This window comes from Rhinolophus sinicus, chromosome 2 (assembly GCF_057876585.1).
Source record: "Rhinolophus sinicus isolate RSI-liver-muscle chromosome 2, RSI-T2T, whole genome shotgun sequence".
Lineage (NCBI taxonomy): Eukaryota > Metazoa > Chordata > Mammalia > Chiroptera > Rhinolophidae > Rhinolophus > Rhinolophus sinicus.
In genome coordinates this window covers 148,985,401-149,007,618 of record NC_142502.1, presented here as the reverse complement: position 1 = coordinate 149,007,618, position 22,218 = coordinate 148,985,401, and the positions used below count along the sequence as shown (strand labels likewise).

The window sequence follows — 22,218 nt, the reverse complement described above, 5'->3', positions numbered from 1 at the left end:
CCTGGGATATACTGTAACTCTATGTTTAACATTTTGAGGAACTCCCTAACTGTTCCTCAAAGCAGCTGCCCCATTTTATACTCTCACCAGCAGTAGATGAGGGTTCCAAGTTTCCCACATCCTCATCAATACTTGTTATTGTCTGTCATTTCTATTAGAACCATTCTGGGGGACATAAAGTGGTATCTCATTGTGGTTTTGATTTGGTATTTCCCTAATGACTAATGATGTTGAGCATCTCTTCATGTGTTTATTGGTCACTCACATATCTTCTTTGAAGAAATGTCTATTCAAATTCTTTGCCCATTTTTTAAATTGGGTTATTTTTCTTTTTCTTTTTGATTTGTAAGTGTCCTTTATATATTCTGTATGCAAGTCCCTTACCAGATATATTATTTACAAATATTTTCTCTCAGTATATAGGTTATTTTTTCATTTTCTTTATGGTTTCCTTTGAAGCAAAGAGATTTTAATTTTGAGGAAGTAACTCTTGTCAACAGTCTTTTTTATCACTTGTGCATTTGATTTCATTTCTAAGAAATCATTGCTTAATCCAACATCACAAAGATTTACGCTTATATTGTCCTCAAAGAGTTTTACAATTTTAGCTGTTATATTTAGGTCTATGATCCACATTGGGTTAGTTTTTATGTATGGCATGATATAGATGTCCAGATTTATTCTTTTGCATGTAGATATCCATTTGTTCCAGAGACAATTTTTTTAAAAAAAAAATTTTGTTTATATTTGAACTATGTGAATATGTTCAGAAAAATATTTGGATAAGTGAAGGGAAAATGGGACAATCCTATTCACAGGGCAAAATATAGAGAATAAAGTCCTTATTCTGTCATTATCATGAGAAAATAGATATGACCTGGTGTTCCAGAAGTAGATGTCATTTCATTCTTTTTTCAAATCCCCCAAACTATCCATTAGAAGGGTTATCTGATAATGTAACTTTTGAAAATAGTTCATAGTATTTCTGTACAATTCAATATTCTATAGTCATTCAGAGAAAGATGTTTCTACATACACAAATGTGGAAAGGCATCACAATACACTGTGATAAAAGTAAGTTGCAGAAAAGTGCTTATATCATGCAAAAATTTCTGTGAAAATATAGATAATATATGTGTATAAATATATAGAACATTTCTGTAAAAATTTATCCAGAATGATCAATAAACTGGCAAAACCCATAACCTGGACAGTAAGTATCTAGGAAGTCAAAAGATAGACGAAAACTTACTTTTCGTTCAATGCCATTTTGTATCTTGTGAGTTTTGAACAATATGTATGCCTTACACATTTAAAACTTAATATAAGTTAATAAAATTGGCTTATTAAATTTATTTAATTTTAAGAGGGAACATCTTTCCCAAGTTTTCTCTGAGATATGCACTGTAGAACTCTAAAATTTTCTTATTAAGTGACATGACTATACAAATGATTCAGAAAAACTTATCAATTTAAATTTCCTGAACATTTTGACACTGCAGCCAGAACCCAGCTAGTACTGTGAAACATTAAAAAAATATCAAAGACAACATATACCCTTCTTAAAGGGAACTTGGTGCATTAGCACACACTTGTTCACAAGTCTCAGAACATTCGAACAAAAATACTCACGTTGCATTTTAAGAGAGGTATAACTTTACACGGCGGGTAGCAAACTCAAAAAGGCCAAGGAGTCATAAAATCATATTCTTCATCAAGAACACATTAAAGAAAGCTATGGGCTTTAGTGAAGGGAAGAAACAGATATTTGAGGCAGCAATTTTCAACATTCTTTTGAGGCTAATGCCAGAGGGCAAAACCATTCATTCCCAATAGTATGCTTCTCATCTATCTCTATCCTTTCACCAACTGGTCTAATGGACCCACTGATCTTGTCCAGCATGACATCCCCTCATGCTGTCAAACCAGTAGAAAGATGGTGTCTAAATGGTCCCTTGAACATGACCACTTCACATGATGCCTCTGTTACTTTTCCAAAAGAAAAAGAAAAATAATAATAAAATTATTTATATATATATATATTACAATGCCTTGACTGCTCCAGGAGTTTTATTGTCTGACTTATTGTACATTAAGGACCACTATTTGTTACTTTGGATTTTATAGCTTATTAAAAATAAAGATAAAAGGATAACAAACCAAGATGGAGAAACAGATAAATGCTGTGCTTGCCTCATCCCATGAACACATCACAATTACTACTAAATGATAAAATAATCAACCTGGAGAACTAGCTGAAGTCTAGCTGAACAGAAGTTTTATAATTAAAGATATAAAGAAGAAACCACATTGAGACTGGTAGGAGGGGGCAGAGACACAAAAATACAATCATAGATACAAAGAACACTTTGATGGTTGCGAGATGGGAACGGGGCTAAGGGGGTGGGTAAAAATTGGAACAGATTAAGAAATACAAATTGGTTGTTACAAAGTAGTCATGGGTATATAGGGTATAGCACAAGGAATACTGTCAATAATATTGTAATAACTATGTATGGTGTCAGATGGGTACTAGACTTATTGGGTGATAGATGGGAGGGATGTTGGAGAACAAGGTGAAAAACATGAGGGCATTGAGAAATACAAATTGGTAGTTGTAAAACAGTCATGGGGATGTGAAGTAAAGCATAGGGAATATAGTCAATAATATGGTAATAGACATGTATAGCGCTAGGTGGGTACTAGACTAGTTAGGGTAGTCACTTCGTAAATTACACAAATGTCTAACCACTATGCTGCACACCTGAAATTAATACAAAGTAATATTGAATATTAACTTAATTGAAAATTTTAAAAGGGGGCTGAAAGGTTAAGGGAAATAAGAGGTTCAAATTTCCAGGTATAAAACAAGTAATGGAGATATAATGTACAGAATAGGAGAATATAGTCAATAATATTGTGATAGCGTGATATGGTGTCAGATGGTTGCTGGACTTATGGTGATCACTTCTTTAGGTATATAAATGTTGAATAACTATGCTGTATATGTGAAACTGATATAATGTTGTATGTTAGCTACATTTTTAATAAAAATCTAAAAAAATAAATAAAGATAAAAACTTGGTGGGAATGAAGCATGCTTGACTGTAAAAGTTCAGTTGCTCTTGTTTTAGACATTCTTCTGTCTTGTTATCAATTTGCTCCAAAGTCCAAAAATGTTCATACATCACAGTGGATACTTAATAACAAAGGGCTAATTCCTTTCAGTTGGGAGTCTGAGCTCCTCAACTGCAGAGTGTGTAAACATAGGCATGTTAGTTTTAAAGAATCAAAGAAATTTACAAACGAAGTTACCTGTTGATTAAGTTCCATGATTGGGAACAAAGAAAGGGCCTCTTTACATATTATTTATCCCATTGCTGAGTCTGTCCATCTACAGGCTGTGATTGATGATGTCACCAAAACAAAGGAGTGCATTTAGCCTAATAAACCAAGTTGAAGAGACATTGAAAGGCTGGAATTATGTATGGCAGAAGATAATTATGCAAGCTAAATGATTCTTTAATTAATAATGAGATCCATCTAAAGAGAAAGACTCGCATGATGGAAAGCTTTGTGATTTACGCTGTATGTGTCCATATGTGTCTGCAGTGTATATATTTTAGGATATAAATGATATATGCACAGTGTGCGTACATGCTGTGGCATCTGAATCTACATGCTTATTGTCTGAGCTCATGACTCATTCACACACTGGGTGGGTGAGGAAATTACTAGAATGTAAGGATTGTCTCTTAAAAGATAGAAAGCATTGCCTGGTTCCTGAAGCCGTTTGGTTTAGTTATTAGGGAAAAAAATGAATATCATTGATTTCTAATCTGTGTTCCCTTATTTTCAAAATATGAGTAGTTGCTTTATACTGGCCAAATATATATATATTTTAAACATTAAATCAAAACATGGAAGTGTATAAATTTCTTCATGTATGTAAGACCATACCAATATACGAGTATTAATATCAATATAAATGCATAAACTGACAAAATACTACTTATTCCACTTTTCATGATTCCCAGTCTCTGGAGGAACAAGTGCTTTAACTAACTTATTACACTTGCTTCCAGATTTTAGGTCTTTCAGATCATTTTTGGTTTTCAAACTTTGTTTCATGGAACTCATGTGTTTAATACAACTCTTCCTCCTCTCTTTTTCCCTCCTCTTAGAAGCTACCAAGGGTGGAAGGTGAAGGAAACAAGGAGACAGAGCTCTAACCCAAAGAGTTATATCCTTATTTGTGAGGCGGGTTTATTTTCTGTATTTGTTTAAACAAAGTGTTCATTGTTATAAATGGTTTTAAAACCACCATTAAGAAAATCTGAAACAAAATTAAAGTTAGTTTCTTATATCATATACAAAAAAATTTCACATAAAACTCATGCTATGGAAGTACAAGAAAGAAAATTTTGGATAATTTGAAAAATAGTTTAGAGTTATTGAAATAAAGCCTATATAAGAAAAAAATTGGCAGATTCAAAAATATATTGAATTTCTATATAAACCAAAATAATGTTTTAAAAAGTTAAAAAAGAAAATACCACACTAAGAAGAAATATTTTTTTACATTCTTAACAGGACAGATTACTGATCATTGTAATAAGGACTTCTTAATTGAATAATAAACATATATTCGAGAGCAAGTGAACTAGATTGAAAAGAACCAAAGATAGTAGCATGAGCATCATCAAGAATGTGCATGGTAAATAAACATAAGATATTAAACTAACTAGTAACCAGGTAACATACACTTTTTAAAAATACATATTGTTTTATCCTGTCAGGTTCAAAAAAATATAAAGCAAATCTGCTAATGTCAAGTGTCCATGAGCTTGTGGGAAAACAAACAATATTTAGGGCCTTTGTGGATATATGCATATGAGTGCAAACCGTCTTTTGGAAGACAATATGGCAATATATTTTTATTGTTGAAATAATGCATGTGCATTTATTTAGCAATTCCACGTCTAGTAATAGATCTCAGAAATATATCTATATGTCATTCATTTATTTATTTGTATATTTACGCATCATTTTTGTCTTAATTTTAAAACATTTCTGCAAATTCTTCAACACTTCTTCCTTCAAAAAGTGAAATCTAATGACTCTCCCCTTGAATAATGGCCAGACTTTGTAACTGTCTTCTAAACAAAAATATCAGGTAGTAAGGGGAATGATATCAGGGAGATTGCAGAATAGGAATTCTCAGCACTTGACACCAACAAAAATGCTAATTTAACAACAATACATATGGACTCAAATACCTTTATGAGGTTTCTAGAATCTAGTTAAAAAGTTGCTAGACCCTGAAAGAGCACAAAACTTACAACAGCTGCATTAAAATTGATAAGAAGAGCAGTTTCACTTTATTAGGATCATCCCCCTCCCCAAGCCATGACAGGCCCACAGCTAACGTACTGAATGGCAAAAAGCTAAAAGCTTTTTCTCTAAGATCAAGAACAGGACAAGTATGCCTGTTTTCACCACTTTTAGTCAACATAGTACTGAAGTTCTAAGCAGAGTAATTAGGCAGGAAAAAGACACAAAAATAGAAAAAGGAAGAAGTAAAATTATATCTGTTTGCAGATGACGTGATATTATATAGAGAAAACCCCAAAGACTCCACTAAAAACCTGTTAGATCTAATACATAAATGCAGTAAAGCTGCAGAATACAAAATCAATTTACGAAAGTTAGTTGCATTTCTATCACTAACAATAAACTATCTAGAAGAGAAATTAAGAAAACAATCTTTTATAGCAGTATCAAAAACTATAAAATACTATAGAATAAACTTAACTAAGATGGTGAAAGACCTGTACATTGAAAACTATAAAAATATTGACGAAAGAAATGAAAGAAGACACAAATAAATGGAAAGACATCCTATATTCATGAACTGGAAGACTAAATATTGTTTAAATAGCTATACTACCCAAAGCAATCTACAGATTCGATGCTATCCCCATCAAAATCTCAATGGTATTTTTTATAGATACAGAAGAAAACAATCATATGATTCATATGGAACCAAAAAATCCAAAGTAGCCGAAGTGAGCTTGAATAAGAACAAAACTGGAGGCATCATGCCACCAGATTTCAAAATATATAGCAAAGCTACAATAATTAAAACGATATGGTATTGACATAAAGACAGACATACAGACCAGTAGAACAGAATAAAGATCCCAGAAATAAACACACACATGTGTTCAACTGATCTTTGACAAGGGTGACAAAAATACACAATGGGGAAAGAATAGAATCTTCAACAAATAATGTTGGCAAAACTGGATATCCACATGCAAAAGAATGACCCTGATTTTACACCATATTCAAAAAAATCAATTCAAAATGGATTTGAGTCTTACACCTAAGATCTGACTCTATAAAACTCTAGAAGAAAAAACAAATAGAAAGCTCCTTGACACTGGTCTTGGCAATGATTTCTTGGATATGACACCAAAAAGACAGGCTTGATTGCCTGTGCAAAAATAGACAGGTGAAACTACATCAAACTAAAAAGCTTCTGCACAGCAAAGGAAACAATTAAGAGTGAGAAGACAACCTAGAGAATGGAAGAGAATAATCACAAATCACATATGCAAAAAGGAGTTCACATCCAAAATATGTAAGCAATTTCTACAACTCAATAGCAATAAATAAACAAATAAATAAATAAATAAATAAATAAATAACCTAATTAGAAATGAGCAAAGGACTTGAATAGATATCTCTCTAAAGAAGACTAATCATCAGAGAACTGCAAATTAAAACCACAATGAGCTATCACCTCACACCTGTTAGAATGGCTACTATAAAAAAAAATAAGTAGGTAACAAGTGTAGAGAAAAGGGAAACTTTACACACCCTTGGAGGGGAATGTAGAGGGTGCAGCAGGTAAGACTAACAGTATGGAGGTTCCTCAGCAAATTACAAATAGAGCTATTATATGATTCAGCAATTCCACGTCTGGGTATACATCCAAAAGAATTGTAATCAGGATCTTGCAGAGATATTTGCATTCCCATGTTTATTGTGGCATTATTCACAATAGCCAAGCTAAGAAAACAACCCAAATATCCATCAACAGATGAATAGATAAAGTAAAAGTCAATACATACAATGGAATATTATTCAGCCTTAAAAAAGAAGGATCTCCTGCCATTTGCAACCACATGGATGAATCTGGAAGATATCCTAAGTGAATTAAACACGTATCAGAAAGGCAAATACTGTACAATTCCACTTGTATCAGGTATCTAAATAGTGAAATAGTGAAACTCATGAAAGAAGAGAATAGAATGATGGTAGCCACTGGCTGCGGAGAGGGGGAAATGGGAAAGTGTTCAATGGATATAAAAGTTACGCAAGACGAACAAGCTCTAGAGATCCACTTAACAACATAGTGCATATAGCTAACAATACAGTATCATGCACTTGAATTTTCAGGATAGTGGATCTCATGTGAAACCTTCTTCCCATAAAAAGTGGAGGGGGTAGGCACAAGGAAACTTTGGAAGGCGAAATATATGTTTATTACCTTGATTGTGGTGATAGTATCGTGGGTGTATACATATGTCCATACTCATCAAATTGTATACATTAAACATGTGCATAGTTTTGTAAAACAATTATACATCAACAAGTAAACACAAAAATTGTGGTGGTAGTGATGCTAGGTGACTTCCCAGGCTAGGTCAGAGAAAGGCTAGCTTCTGTCTGGCTCTTGCTCTCTTGGGTTGCTTGGGGAAGCCAGCTTCTCTGTTATAAGGAGATTCAAGTAGCCTACGAAACGGCCCATGTTAGGGAGAACTGAGGTCTCCCAATAACAACCAACATCAACCTGCCAACCATGTGAATGAGCACAAGAGATCCTCCAGTCCAGACCTCAGGCAACAGCAAATATCTTGCCTACACTCTAAAGAGGGACACCAAGCCAGAACCAGCCAAATAAGATGCTTCTAGATTTCTCACCAACAGAAACTATGAGGTAATAAAGGTTTATTGTTTAAAGCCATTAACTTGTAGTGTAATTTATTATGCAGAAGTAGACAACGAGCACACAATTTTTTATGGTAGCATCATTTGTAAAAGTGAAAAATCAGACACAATTTAAATTTCCATCATAAGGATATGGTTGAATAAATTGTGATTCAACATATTATGAAACATTGCACAACTATTATATTAATAAGGTAGTTCTATATATTCTAAAGTGAAACCTCTTTAGGAAATATTAAATAATAAAAATCATCAAACAATATGCATTGTATTAATTTTTATAATAAAATGTATTTGGATATACATATAATTTACATACACATCTATACATAGATGTCAATATTTGTATATGCATTTAGAACTCTGGAATAGAGGATTGGACTGAAGGAGGCAGTAAGGAGATTTCACTTTATACAGTTCTGTATATTTGGAATTTTTAAAATAGTGAACATGGTTTATGAATCCATGTTTACTTTTATAATTTTATTATAAAAACTAAACTAATGAAAAATAAATGAAGCAGTATACTCTTCTTTTAAGAGCTTTCATTGTTGATATTAGCTAATTACCAAGAAGTGCAAGAAACGAAAATAGGATAAAGTTAAAATGCATAATTTACTTTAAAAGCTTTGTGGCTATGGAAAAGCAAGTGAAATGACTGTCAGTTTTGATTCCAAGCCAGGTAGCTTTATGTCACTCTATGATCATAGCTTACCTGTCTGTCAAATGGGACAGTAAATCTCCTGAGGTGACCTGGGGAGGGAATGAAGATGACTTGGCCCATACACGCCACTACTGCTGGACAAAGTCCAGAACCCACACCAAATGCCAGACAGACTGTGGGTCGATAGTGACATCTTCATGTACAAAGGACAGTACATTAAAGAAGGGGATGAAATAGATGTCTACCTGTGGGAGCTATTGATTGGGTTTAATGGGAGGGCTTTTATCCTGCTATGCTACATGTAATATGCTGAGGATTTCAGAAAAAAAAAAAATAATAATAATGCATGGGCAGTCCCAAGAACTAAAGGTCAAAAGGGAGTGGATAATAGAATTTGAATAAAAAGGAAAAATTGATTAGCTGATAGTGATTATTAGGCAAGGTTACAGAAGGCAATATTACAACTAGCAGAGCGTCGCTAAAGTACACTCATCCCTTAATTCAAAGCCATCTGAATCAACCTCAAGTTAAACTATGAAAACTCAAGTGACCAAGGCAAATTTTAATTGTAATTACAAATATTACTTAGCAAAACACGGCTAAAAAGACTTCTTGAGAGGTTTTATGTAAAACCTTATGTCTTTCTTCCTAAGGTTCCTTATAAGGAGTTCCAAAAAACTACTTTAATTCCAGTTTATAGATTTTCCTTATTTTAATGTTCTCATCTCTGGTGTAGGCATATTATAAATGGAATTAACTACATTACTAATGCTTTTAATCTGATTTTACTGGCGCCTAGGGCTGATGACTAGGAATTAGCATGTGTGTCGTTAAAAGAAAAATACAGTGATATAGAAACTAAATTACATGTCCAAATAAACACATTTATCCATGTACTTTATTTATTATCCCAGCTAATCAAAGTACAAGGCTGTGAGTGCATGTTTTCAAAAGTAAAGTAACTACCAAGCAGTATGGCTGGCTGCTGAAATAAAAAATAATAAAATAAAATAAAATAAAAAAGTCACTCCTGATGAAAGAACTGGCAAGAATAGCCCCAAATTTGAAGTATTCCTTTGTTTATAACTCCCCAATATTAGGCCTGGAACTACATATTTGAGGGGTTACTGCATGTACTTTGTAAGACTAGTCATACGTAAGAAATAATTGACATTTTTTAATTTACTCAAATCAACTACATTGGATTGATGCACAAAAGACCTAATTTGGCTATTCAGACAAATGAAGTATCAGTACTTTCTGGGTACTGTGGATTGAAAGTCCTCTGTATGAGGCCACAACTTTGGACCTGGTGACAGGTGAAGGAAAGAAATGCGAGCGTGCATGAGCCGAGAATTTTAAAAGGAATACAGCGACTGTATGGCATACTCCAAAATGACAGAACTGGTTCCTAGAATCACAGTGGATTCTTGCCTCAATTTACATTTACTTATATTTATCTTGAAATATTTCCAAATTCTATGCTATGTCACTCATAAATCATCTCATCATGAATGGTTGCCTCCACTTCCCATCATCTATCAAATCTGCTCATTGACTCAGACACACCAGTGACCTTGCCACATGCTAAAACCTGCCCTGACCCATTTTATGATGGCTCCTGGTGGTCTTCTGCCCTCTGATTACAAGTACTTTTTTTTTCAGCTATTTAGTAGGCAGCAACTGTTTATTTATTTAGCCATTGCATGTCTTGTGATTTTGGATTAGCATTTACTTTTTTTTTTGGTGCTATTATTTGACTTTTCACAACATTCATTACCCCCAAGTACATGGCAAGCTTTTGGAGTGCAAGATTGTGCTTTATCTTGTTTGCTTTTCTTGCTTTTTCCCCCATCCCCACTTCCTCGCCACCCCCGGGCCTGTCACAGTACCTTATACTAGAAAATCCTCGTTACACATTTGTTGTTTTACGTTTTGAAAATCATGACACCCTCAGCCCTCAGGAACTTCACAATTTAATTGGGACAGGACAATATTCACTCCCCCAAAAAAGCTTTTACTACCATTACAAAGATAAAAGGAAAGGAAAAGGAAATATGGTTAATTAAGAACAATAATAGTTTCACGGTACAATTTAATTTTCCCAGTGTGTTTACAAGGTGGGTATTATCATTTCTACTTTGCAGATGAAGAAACCAGGCTGAGAGAAGTTCAGCAATCTGCCCAAAGTCAAACTGATTTTAACTGGTAAGGCTGATTCCAACTCAGGTCAGTTGGGTTCTATCCTCTGGGCCAGTTCAACAACAAATGACATTAAGGAGTCTGCATTAATAGTCTAAAAAGCAGGACAACCATTCAGGGATTGTGAAGTGGTGAAAACACACAGAAATGGATCATGAATCAGGAAAAGCTTCTGGAATGAGGGAACATTGAAAGGAGAAAAAGAAAGGGAATACAAGCTCCGAAATATACAGGGCCGAGTAAGTGGAGGAGCTAGGTAATAAAGAAAAGAAAAAGCATTTGTCATTAAGGCTGTAGAAATATTTACAGTTGGTTTCCAATCTCTTCATATTTTCTATCTAGCCAAACAGCAATAAAGGTATGTGGAAAAAACATATATATTAAATTACTAGGTGTCAGATTTCTGATTTGATAACACTTGGTGTAAAAATAACAGTTATTATTACTCTTCATTTATCTAGCTCTGAGAGTGTACACAGCACAGTATAATAAGTAGAATTTATCAGAGGAGGGGCAAGATTGGTGCCCCAAGGGCTTTGCTGAGTAGAAGCTCAAGTGGAAACTGTGTGACACCCGAGATCAGGGCACTGCAATCACGATGGATGTGGAATCATCTTTTCTCTCAGGCTGCAGTTGAAGATGTGGGTCCTATTATGGGTGGCATTTTTCTTTTGTGGGAGGATATGGAAGGGAATTTTAACGTCCGTCTTTTAGAAAGATGTTAATTGGAGTCTTTTCCTAATATTATGTGCCCCCGATTTCTACCTGCATTAGAAAAACAAACAAAAAGAAAAAACAAAACAAAACAAAAAAAAGAGGCAGTTTTTCTTCAAGAAAACTGCTTTCTTTTCAGTTGTGGGCAAGATTCTATCATGATCCAGTGAAATCCACAATCTGGGAGCAAGAGCTGATGGGTATCTTTCTCCTCAGGGCCCCAGGATGACAAGTTTAGGCTCCTAACAATTAAGTGTATTAGTTACAGAGTGTCCGTCTGTACTAGTAAATATAGGCACAAAAATGTCCTGTTATGCATTGTCGCTCAGAAATCCAGAAGACAACCAAGAGATAGCAATTAAGCAAAACAAAGTTCCTTCATATGTATCTGAGCACAGGCCCTCAATCACAGATTACTAATCACAGATTTACTCTGGACAGAAGTTTAATATACTTGGTTTTATAGTTTTCCAGCTTCAGTAATTTTGCAGCAGCACATGAGAAGTACATGGGAAGGCAAAGCTGGACAACACAGAGGAGATAGAAAAGCTAAAAACTGTATCCAGGCCTGGGTAGGTTGAAGAGACTTGGTTACAAATCTATTCAATGGTCCCTGAGGACATCAACATTTGTACAGGGTTGGAACCCAGAGTTCAGCTTGTGCTTCGTTCAGCGGCTACACATTATGTATTATCCTTTAGACGGAGCTTCTGAAAGCAATACGGCCAGAGGAAAAGCATTCCAGGAACAGTGCTAGGTGAGTACAAAGGCCCTGAGGCAGGGTTCAGTTTGGTGTGTTTGAGGAACAGATTGAAACAAAACAAGACAGGCAAAGACGGTGCATTCTAGAGGAAGAGCACGTATTATTGAATTGGATGTGGCATATGACGGAGAGAGGACATGAAGGAGAGATTTTAAGAACCCCACATTCCTCATCACCCTGACCCTGGTTTTCTAGGTAAATGGTAGAACCAATTACTCTGATGGGGAAAACTGGAAAAGAAGCAAAAGTGTGAAGGAGTTGGGGAGATTCTTTTGATGATCTAGAGAGACTGGACGAAAGATCAGTGCCTGGGTTCCATCAGAGTATAGAGGGTACATAAAGCTATGGGACTGGCTAAGAGAGCTGAGGCAATGGGTGTAGATACAGGGGACAATAGGTCCCAAACTGGCTTTTGACACACGCGATTACTTACAAATGGGCAAGGAAGGGGGCGTACACCAAGGAGTAAGAAGTTCAACAGGCCAAGAGAAGCCACAGAGAGTAGAGTTCCGAAAGTGAACATTTAAAAACAAACAAACAAACAAACAAACAAATAAATAAATAAATAAATCCAGAAAGAGTGAGTGATGAGCTGAGTAGTTACCTGAGAGGTTAGGTAAATCAGATGACCAATGAGAATCCACCAGCAAATATGGGAATTTTTTGGCCATTGACTATCTAGAGGTGAGTACTAAGAGGGGAATTTATAGATTTGCAGATAATTGACATTCTTGACAATGAGAAATAAATGTTGTACAAAGTTTAAAGTTAAAGCAAACTTCTAATATCATAAATATGCCCTAGATGGATCACTTCCACCATGCCCCTCCCACTGGCCCGCTGCCTGATGACCCATTTCTGATAGGAGTGTGTCACATGCTTGGAGGCAGTGGGGCACAGAACCCAGGGTGGAATCACTCCTTTTTGTTAAAGTAAATCACACCTAGGACAGAAATCAGCTCGTGACGTGCAGGAGGGCTAGTCCAAACAATTTTTTAAAAGGGAAAAATTAAGAACCTCACAGGGGGACAACGGACTCAATCGAGTGAAAAGGGGCAGCTTAGGGGCAGGGGACCCTCAGCCGTTGAGAAAGGACCTGCCTTAGTGAAAACCAATTCTAATAAATGAGTGTTTTGCTGTGGTTTTTGTTGTTTTCAGTTTGTGTGGTTTACTTTTTTTCTTCATGAAGTGAAATCAAATAACAGAGAAGCTACATTTGCTAACTGTTTGGAATTTTATAGGAATAAAGAAGAAAGGGATGTGCTGCTTGTGGACTGACCAATGGTGTGGGAGAGCTCCTACGCAGGGAATAATATTTCCCCTGCAATTGTAAAAATTTGATCTAATTGCTCATTGGGAGAAAATCTAACCGTCAGTGCTATATATATATATATATATATATATATATATGTATAAATATATATATATATTTTTTTTTCTTATAGCCACCTATATTTTATTGTACGTGGTTGTGGAATTGATGTATGGTAATATTCCTTTTTCTTTTTTAAGTCCTCCATAAAGGAAAAGAAAAAAATTCCATTGTGATAGTGCAGCAGACAAGATTTAAAGGTTGTGCTGGACTTACAATTGAAATGCAAATCACTCTTTGCAAACAGCCTCCTGCTGAGGCCCAAATTTTTACAGATCAGGTTCTTCTGTCCTGATGAGGAATCATTGAACGCCTTTCCCAGGATTCACAAATTAGTTGGCGTCTAAGGTATCATTTTCTACGTTATAATTGTAACTTACCACAGGAAACTTTGTCACAAAAGACAGTACCCTGTGCTTCCATTATTTTTCCAGCTGCACTGCCACTAAGGATTCTTTCACATACAATAAAAATACACACATCACGACCTCCCTCTCTGAAATACACACTCCTTGAATATAAACATTTTGAGAATATCGGTGTGCTTTTCTTCCCCTTCTTTTTTAGATGTGCAGGTGGTAAAATACTGGCTGCCATGAACTACAGACAATAAATAAAAATTACCAGCTTCTTATGGCTGCCTGATAGAAATGTGCCAGCTTGGAAAAGCCTGATTCTCCAGGCACAATGATTCTCTGGGCAAAGAAGTCTTTGGACGTTCAAGTCCACTCGCTGTGTCCTCTTTAATGGGTAGGTTAGCCTGGTCTAGTGTAGACATCTTAGCTGCATTCAGAAACAGGTAGCCCTTCGAACTCTAAAAGGTTACCCCTCCATCCACAAGTTAAAAAGGTTAATGTTGGGAGAAAGGCAGCATTGCACACAGGAGAGGGAAAACAGAGGTTGAGAGTTTAAAAACTGACAGATGGTAATAATTCCAAAAAGTATGGTTGTGTTGTGAGAATGTCACGAGCTAGTACCCTTAAACTTAGTCTTGTCACACACCTTGCAAACTTGAGTTATCTGAGGCAAACCACAGCATGTGTGTGGACAGCCATATCCTCATCTGTAATTGTTCTAGATCAGAGTTTCTCGAAGAGAAGTCTGAGAACCATCTCTCCCAGAAACATACAGGGAGCTTGTTCTAAAAGGTGCTTCTTGGGGTTCGTCCCCAGGGATGCTGACTTATTACATCCAGGAGAGCTTCCAAGAATCTGCAGTTGTAACAAGTTTCCCAAAAGATTTTCTTGCACGCTGAATTTGAGAATCACTGCAGTTAAGGAACTCTGAAATTTCTTCTAGACTTAAGGCTTGAGAAATCCGTAGGTTAATCAGACACATCCACCATGAAGACTGGGTCCCTTAATCATATCTATATATGAAACTATATCTATGTCTTTTTTTCTTTGAAAACATTTTTAAAATAATCTTTTTTTATATTTTTCAATTGCAGTTGAGATACAATATTATATTCATTTCAGTTGTACAAATAGTAGTTATACATTTATATAACATATGAAGTGATCACCCTGATAAGTTTAGTACCCACGTGGCACTACACATAGTTATTACAATATTATTGACTATATTCCCTGTGCTGTACTTTACATCCCCATGACTATTTTTATAACTGCCAATTTGTCTTGTCTCAAGAGACATAGAAGGCAAAAGCCTCCTTCGATGAGGTCACGGTCTACATCTAGATAGAAGCTGTTAGAGGTCCCTTCACCCAAGTATACATTCAAAGGCCCCACTTGTAGGGCAAGCTATTAATGCGATGAAATCCCAAAGCTCACCTTCCATATCCCCAGCCATTGAAAAGAGATGATTCTTACAGCTGCAGTCTTCTTCCTGCCAGAGGGAAGTAGAAAAGCACACACAGAGGTTTGGTCCTCTCTCCCATCCCTGTGGTTTGGAGGGAAGGCAAAACTGAGGAACGAAGTCATGACAGCCTTTCTAATTGACTGTTTCCTTGATGAAGCAGTAGGCAGAAAAATATGTTGTGAGGAGAGGAGTTGAGAAGAACTGAAGACAATTATGAAGGTGTGGAGTAATTATTAAAGAGAATGAATGTGAAATCTAAGCAAATCAAGGGGAAAGAGTGGTGAGTTGCTTGAGTCCCAGGTGGGATGAAAGCCTCTGGAATTTTAATATTGCTAATAAGCTTCATTTTTCATAGCGATATTTAATTCTTTGAAAACCAGGAAGACTGGATATACTTTCATTTCTTTACTGGTTATGTTTTATCCACGGTAAATTGTCTGTTCATATACTTTGTTCACATAGTTTATTACTTTCTTCTTTTGGTTGTTGTTGTTGAAATGAAAACCAGATATTGGCTTCAGGGGCTCAGCTAGTGATCTTCCCCCTTCCCTATTCTGAGAACCAGCACCATTTGCACACCTGGAGCATCCCTTTTAAGAGGAGGAAGAATACAGCTAACATTTTAATATTATTTGGTCATCACATTAGACACAGAATAAAGGACACAAGAAATGTACTGGTTTTAGCCTCTTGATGTCCTAAAATTTTTGTGTCATGGCAATTAAAAGAATCAAAAAGTCTAGTCTAGAGATGGGGTGATCCTCAAATGTGGAAGACCTTAACACAGGCAGGACTGTTATTGCCTAACCAACATCAGTCTCATTAAAAGAATGCTTCAAAATGAACTTATAGCAATAATGCAGTGATTACAAGTTGTCCAATATTTCCAAAACACTGTGATAATTCTAGAAGTCATTCTAACCCATGGTAGAATCCAAGCAGTATTGAAGGTTGCTTATTACCTCCAGCCAGTGCTTCTCCAGACACTATGGATCTTCAAGGCCTTCACAAGATGTATCCAAGACACTCAAACACCAAGTCAACTCAAATAAGCTTCCCAGACAGCTTTTGTGTATATCTCAGCTTCTTGCAGACAATTAGCAGATGTTATTATGCCCCGGCTTACAATGATGATATTTGCCAATAACTTCTTGTGGGCTATTGTACTGTTGGCCGAGATTATCTCCTCCTGCTTCTAACTGAACTCCTAGAGTCAAGTGAAGAAATTCTTGTTTCATGCTTACTCGGGAGCCAGAAATAAAGCCAATCACAAATTCAGAATGCTCCTCAGCCTTCTAATCACTGCTTCAGTTTCCCGTGGCCAAGGAGCCCGCAGAGCTCATTTCTGCAATAAGCAGGCAGCCCCGGTGCAGAGGCAGGCGTACTGCTTGCAGCCCTTTCACTGCTCCTGAGGCGGGCAGCACATGAGCACTGACTACATCTGCCCAGGAAGCTACTTTAAAGACACCACCTTCACACTACTTTGTTACTGTGTTTCCTATATCCACAAATTTCTGGTCTTCAAATATTAAGAACTCATGGTGTTTTGCCAGAATTGTTAACTCCTCCAATCACATCCAGAGGAAAATCATTCAAAATAGCGACATGAGTCTTGAGCATGCAGATGTTGCTTCCTAAAGCATCTGCTAGCTGCAACAGCTCTCTGGATTCTGAAATAGCAGCAGAAACATACAGAGTGGTCTCCTTCTTTTGCATAAGCCTGAGAAGATCCGATGCCACTGGATGGATCCTGGGCAGCTCTGCATGTGCACCGAAGCTGAGTTATTTGGGTGCTTTCTTTACAGAGGGAGAGAACCATTATGAGCAGTTGCCACAAAAACATTCTGCTGAATAAATTTCTTCACTTTCTCGACCATCTCAGCATCAATTTTTTTCTGTTGTTCGAGAATTTTGGACAATGTATGCATTGAGTGGAGACGAATCCCATGTGCCTCCTTGCTCTCTGTCCACAGCACTATGGCCTCAGTGACCATCAAGCCCTCCTTCTAGAACCTCAACTAGTAATGCAAACACTCGATCCACTAGTTCAATTATCAAACAGGTTTCTCCTGGATTAACAGCCTGTTCTACAAGATGCTTAGTACCATAATCCTTTGTTTCTTTTCTTCTAATAAGCATTAGAATTTAGTTGGTTGAACAGATAATGGTAGCCAATGGTAAAGCTGTATAAGGTACTCCATAAACACTGTCAAAATTGATCCCTGCATTTTTGGGCAGTTTGGAATAAAATTTCTGCTACCTGACTCAGAAGATGTGGTCAAGACACGATGCCCTGCAGATTGACGGAGACTGGGGAAGAGAGCCTGCTCTTTAGCACCAAGTTCCCAAACTTGAAAGCCTTGCAGGTCATACAGATCCATTTCCAATGAGCCCAAAGCTGCATTGGCAGCCGCCATCGCCGAGTGCCCCACGTTTGCTCCAAACGCCTATTACTTTCTTCTTTAATGTCTTCGATCATTCATGTATTTATGATAACAGTCCTGTAGTGTATGTGCTGCAAATAACTTCCTTCATTTTATTCTGTTTGTTTTTTCAATGTACATAAGTTTTTATTTGTATGTATCCAAATCTACTGAATCCTCTCTTTATATATTTTTTCATATCTACTAAACTTAGAAAATCTATGCTGCTGTTGACAATACCCAATATTTCAAAAGTTTTCCTTTTTCACCCTGTAACTATTGTTTCAACTGATGTTTTTCTTTTGTGGTGTTACTCCCTTCAGATGATTAACAAATTTTATAGTCAACTTTTAATTATTCACTCCTTAAAGAGGCTGGCATAACATGGGTGGTTATAATACTAATAATACTTCTACCAGTGAATACAGCAAATTACCCTCTTTTGTTTGCCTTTAAAGTTTTCCTTTGAATAAACTCTTCATCCAAATCATCAGCTTATAATGTTAACTTTTATCTTTGCAAAAAGATAAACCTGGTTTATTTAGTTGACTCTACTTTACTGAGCCTTACACCTTACCTACAACGTAAGACATTTGCTTTAGGTAATTCTCAAAGACTTTCTCCCCCTGGAGATTGCGTTCTTCTTATGAGCACATGCCATGCTCACTACAGATAGAACCCAAACGGTCTTCTTTAGAGTGGGTGCTCAACACCAGAGCCCTCAGGCCACATCTGGCCAGCGACCAGTTTTTAGTAAGACCCTTGAACTAAGAATGGTTTTCACATTCTTAAAGACTTGTTAAATGACAGCAACCATAAGGATATTTGACAGACGTCCAGAGATTAAATGGGGCCCTCAAAGCCTAAAATAGGGGCCCTTTACAGAATCAGCTTACTGACTCCTGCTTCAGTGTCAGCAGCCATAAATTGTATTATCACGGGCATAGCTCCAAAACTACCATCGGCAGAGAACAGAACATGTGCCATGTTTCCTTTTCTTTTTGGCACAAATTTAGAACCCATTTCCCAGCCTCCCTTGCAGTCAGGGCTGGCCACTGAGTCTTGGGATGTGGGCACATATGACGTACACCACCTCTCGGCCTCTGCTAAATCTATCCCATGCCTCCAATCCATCACATTCTCTCTTGCCACTTGGATGTAGAGAATCCAACAGAAGACACCAGAGCTTTAGGAGATGATGGAGCCATAAAGTGGAGGGAACCCAAGTCCCTGACTGACCTGGTGGTAGTCTACACATCAACAAAGAATATCCCACTGAAATGCATTTGAATAAAATACAAACTTGTGTTGGTTAAGACAGTAAATGTGGGCATTCATTACAGTGGCTAGTATCTATCCCAACTAGTGCTCCCACCACAGCTCAGCTAGTATGTTGCTTCCATCTGCTTGGGTTGGGAAACCAGAGAACCAATACTGTTAAAAACAAAATTGTGACACTGCGGATTGGTCAGTTTCTTAGTGAAAGGAAACTTCTATGACAGCAGTTTGGAATAGAGATTTCAGTAAAGCAGAGACCTTGGTCCATTTGCTGGTTAGGTTGGGCCTATTTTGTTCTGAGAGACAACTTCACTCAAACAAGTGGAGTGTCAGCCCATCGACATTAACTGAATGTGGCTCCCTTTTTCGTACCCTAGGGTTGGGGCTAATCGGAATGCAATGGCTTAAAGTGAGTATAAGTGCATTTCAACTAACCAGCCACAAAGTTTAGTTCTGAAGATATTTGAAGAATTATACTCTGGATATTCATATTGCCTGGGTAAATCACAGAAGTAATTCTAATAAGATTCTAAAACAGAGTCCCTCCATGACAGTATGAGATGTGCTATTTCTAGACTATTTGTATCTAACAACAGTAACAAGAAAATTAACAGGTCGATGTCACTATTAAGATGAAACCACCCTATAGGGGCAGAGTTAAGAGCATGACTGAATTTGGTAAGCCTAGGTTTGAATTATTGCTGCAGCACTTATTAACTATATGACCTAAATCTCTCTGTTATTGTTTCATAATTTGTAAATAGGGGGAAATGATAATAACCATACCTTCTTCTTAGGGTTATAGTAAAGATTAAATGAGTTATCATCTTTAACTTAAAATGATGCTGGCACATAATACATTGTAATTATTACATGGTTCAAAATAAGGGAACTAATCCAATATGTGAGGCCTAATGTCACACGTTGGAAATCTCCATGTCCTCTTCTCTCAGTCCTGCATTTCTGTAAACACCTTCTTAGTATTTCACTTTTGTCTATATTATCCAGTTATTCCCTTCCAGACAAATTTTGAGGTCAGGGTTGAGTTACAGATATAGTTGTAACAAGTAGACCAGATGTGGAGGGTATTCCCTTTAGTTGTATACCAGGAGAAAGACACAGAGGTAGGAAAGCATGCGGTGTGCTTGATTAAATTAATTTGGGTGGCTATCATCTTCATAGTGTAGCTTCTTTTTTGGCAATCCTATGTTCTAAAAGTAAGACTTAGAGACCAAAATTATCTTCTTGTCTTCTCTAGACAAGAGAAGCTATTTTTTCCTATTAAAACACTGTAAATTCTATGTATGTATAAAGCCCCTTTTTTATTTTGAGTTTGAGAAAAAGAAGCACAAAGAAAATTCATCAGAAGAAGAGAACAGACAGTTCATTTTGAAGAAAATTTTCAAGTTCCTAATACATATATACATATATATATGTGTGTGTGTGTATATACACACACACACACGCACAGGCATATATATATGTATCTCCAAAAAAGTATATACATTTTAAGAGAGGAAAACTGTATTAAAATTGTAATATTCAATATACTCACTGACAACAAAAGATGAACACAAGTCACATTTGACTTCTGCAATGACAAGAGGTGCTCAGAGTGGTTACCATCAGCGTCCAGACATTTCTGATTACAGCGAACTACTGCTTGAGCAACATTCACCAAAGTGTCCACTTGTGTACATTTTTTGGCACCCCTGGTATATATATATATATATATATATATATATATATATATATACACATATATGTATATATATATATATACACACACACATATATACATATATATATGTATGTACACATATATTTTAAATCTTACAAGTGAATAAAATCCTACTGTTTGAATTATCCTGAGAATGTGGATCTCTGCACATTTTATTTTTAATCACTGTGCCTGGTTTTCCTTTGTTAAACTTTATAGTTTCTCAGAGTAAAGAATAAGGAACTATATTCCCATTCTGTACATTTGTAAAGCTTGTTTTCTTTTCTTTGAGAAGGAGGAGATACATTTGTCATAAGGCTTACAGTCACCTTGTTTGCAATCTCTTAAACAACTCATAGTTTATCATGGAGAAAAATAAATTAACATACATACCATATGCAATATGAACACACTAGTTTCTGCTATTAATTCATAATTCTTAGTCCATCCGTGGTTTATAGCCTAACATAGTGATATGAAAGGAATTTTATGTACTTTAGTTCTGTCCCTCTGCTGGCAGTGCAAGTAAATCCCAAAGTATTTCAGCAGGTGCTATTAATATGCAAATAACAGAGAATAAACTATTTCTAATAGACCTCCCAACTGCATGGGAGGCGTCGCTGTAGGAGCAAATTAGCTTTGTGTAATTTGCATGCTTTTCACAACCTCCCGGGATTATATTTTAGATCAGAGACAATAAAAGCATATGCAGTTAGCTTAAAATGTAACTAATTTTAGACTTTGAAACAATTTTAACCTAACTTCTTTGTGGTGTTAAACAGCTATTTGCAAAGAAACTTTTATAACAGTCTATAATTTTCATAGCATTGATTTGCCATTAATGGCTCCATCTCTCTATAGCATGAAAACAAATGCAGGAACAGCCCAGGTATATGGGTTTCCCAATTGACTGACAAAACACGAGGGGGCAATGAACTGGGGACCTGGAAGTATGAATTGTTTGGGCAGCTACAAACGGTAGTATGAATCAAGAGAAAACATGAAATTGACCCAAATGGAGTGATCATCCAAAGTGATTCATGGCCAGATGAACCAGCCAGAAGGATAAAACAAATTTATTTAGCTAACCATGTAAGCCTCATAATATATAAATGTCTAAATAAATAAAACAATCTCTAAATAAACTAATAAATAATATTGAATTACCTGATTTTAACTATTGCAACTTATACTTTACAAATAATGTTTTTATTTTTATTTTATTTATCTTTAAATAATTTT

The 22,218-nt window shown here is 36.2% G+C and overlaps 1 protein-coding gene and 1 pseudogene across 2 annotated transcripts in view; one reads left to right on the top strand and one right to left on the bottom strand.

Moving 5' to 3' along the window:
- LOC109437798 (uncharacterized) overlaps positions 1–18,465 on the top strand; it is an 802,202-nt gene extending 783,737 nt beyond the window's left edge. Inside the window, exons 10-11 of one of the 2 annotated variants that reach the window (XM_088796151.1) lie at positions 10,831–14,484; positions 15,716–18,465. The gene's annotated coding sequence lies outside the window, so the exon portion shown is untranslated. Of the gene's footprint in view, positions 1–10,830 lie in introns of both variants that reach the window. The other variant, XM_088796150.1, reaches the window with a different exon arrangement.
- On the bottom strand, positions 16,583–17,972 carry LOC109437692 (uridine 5'-monophosphate synthase pseudogene; annotated as a pseudogene).
- Positions 18,466–22,218: the final 3,753 nt, after the last annotated feature.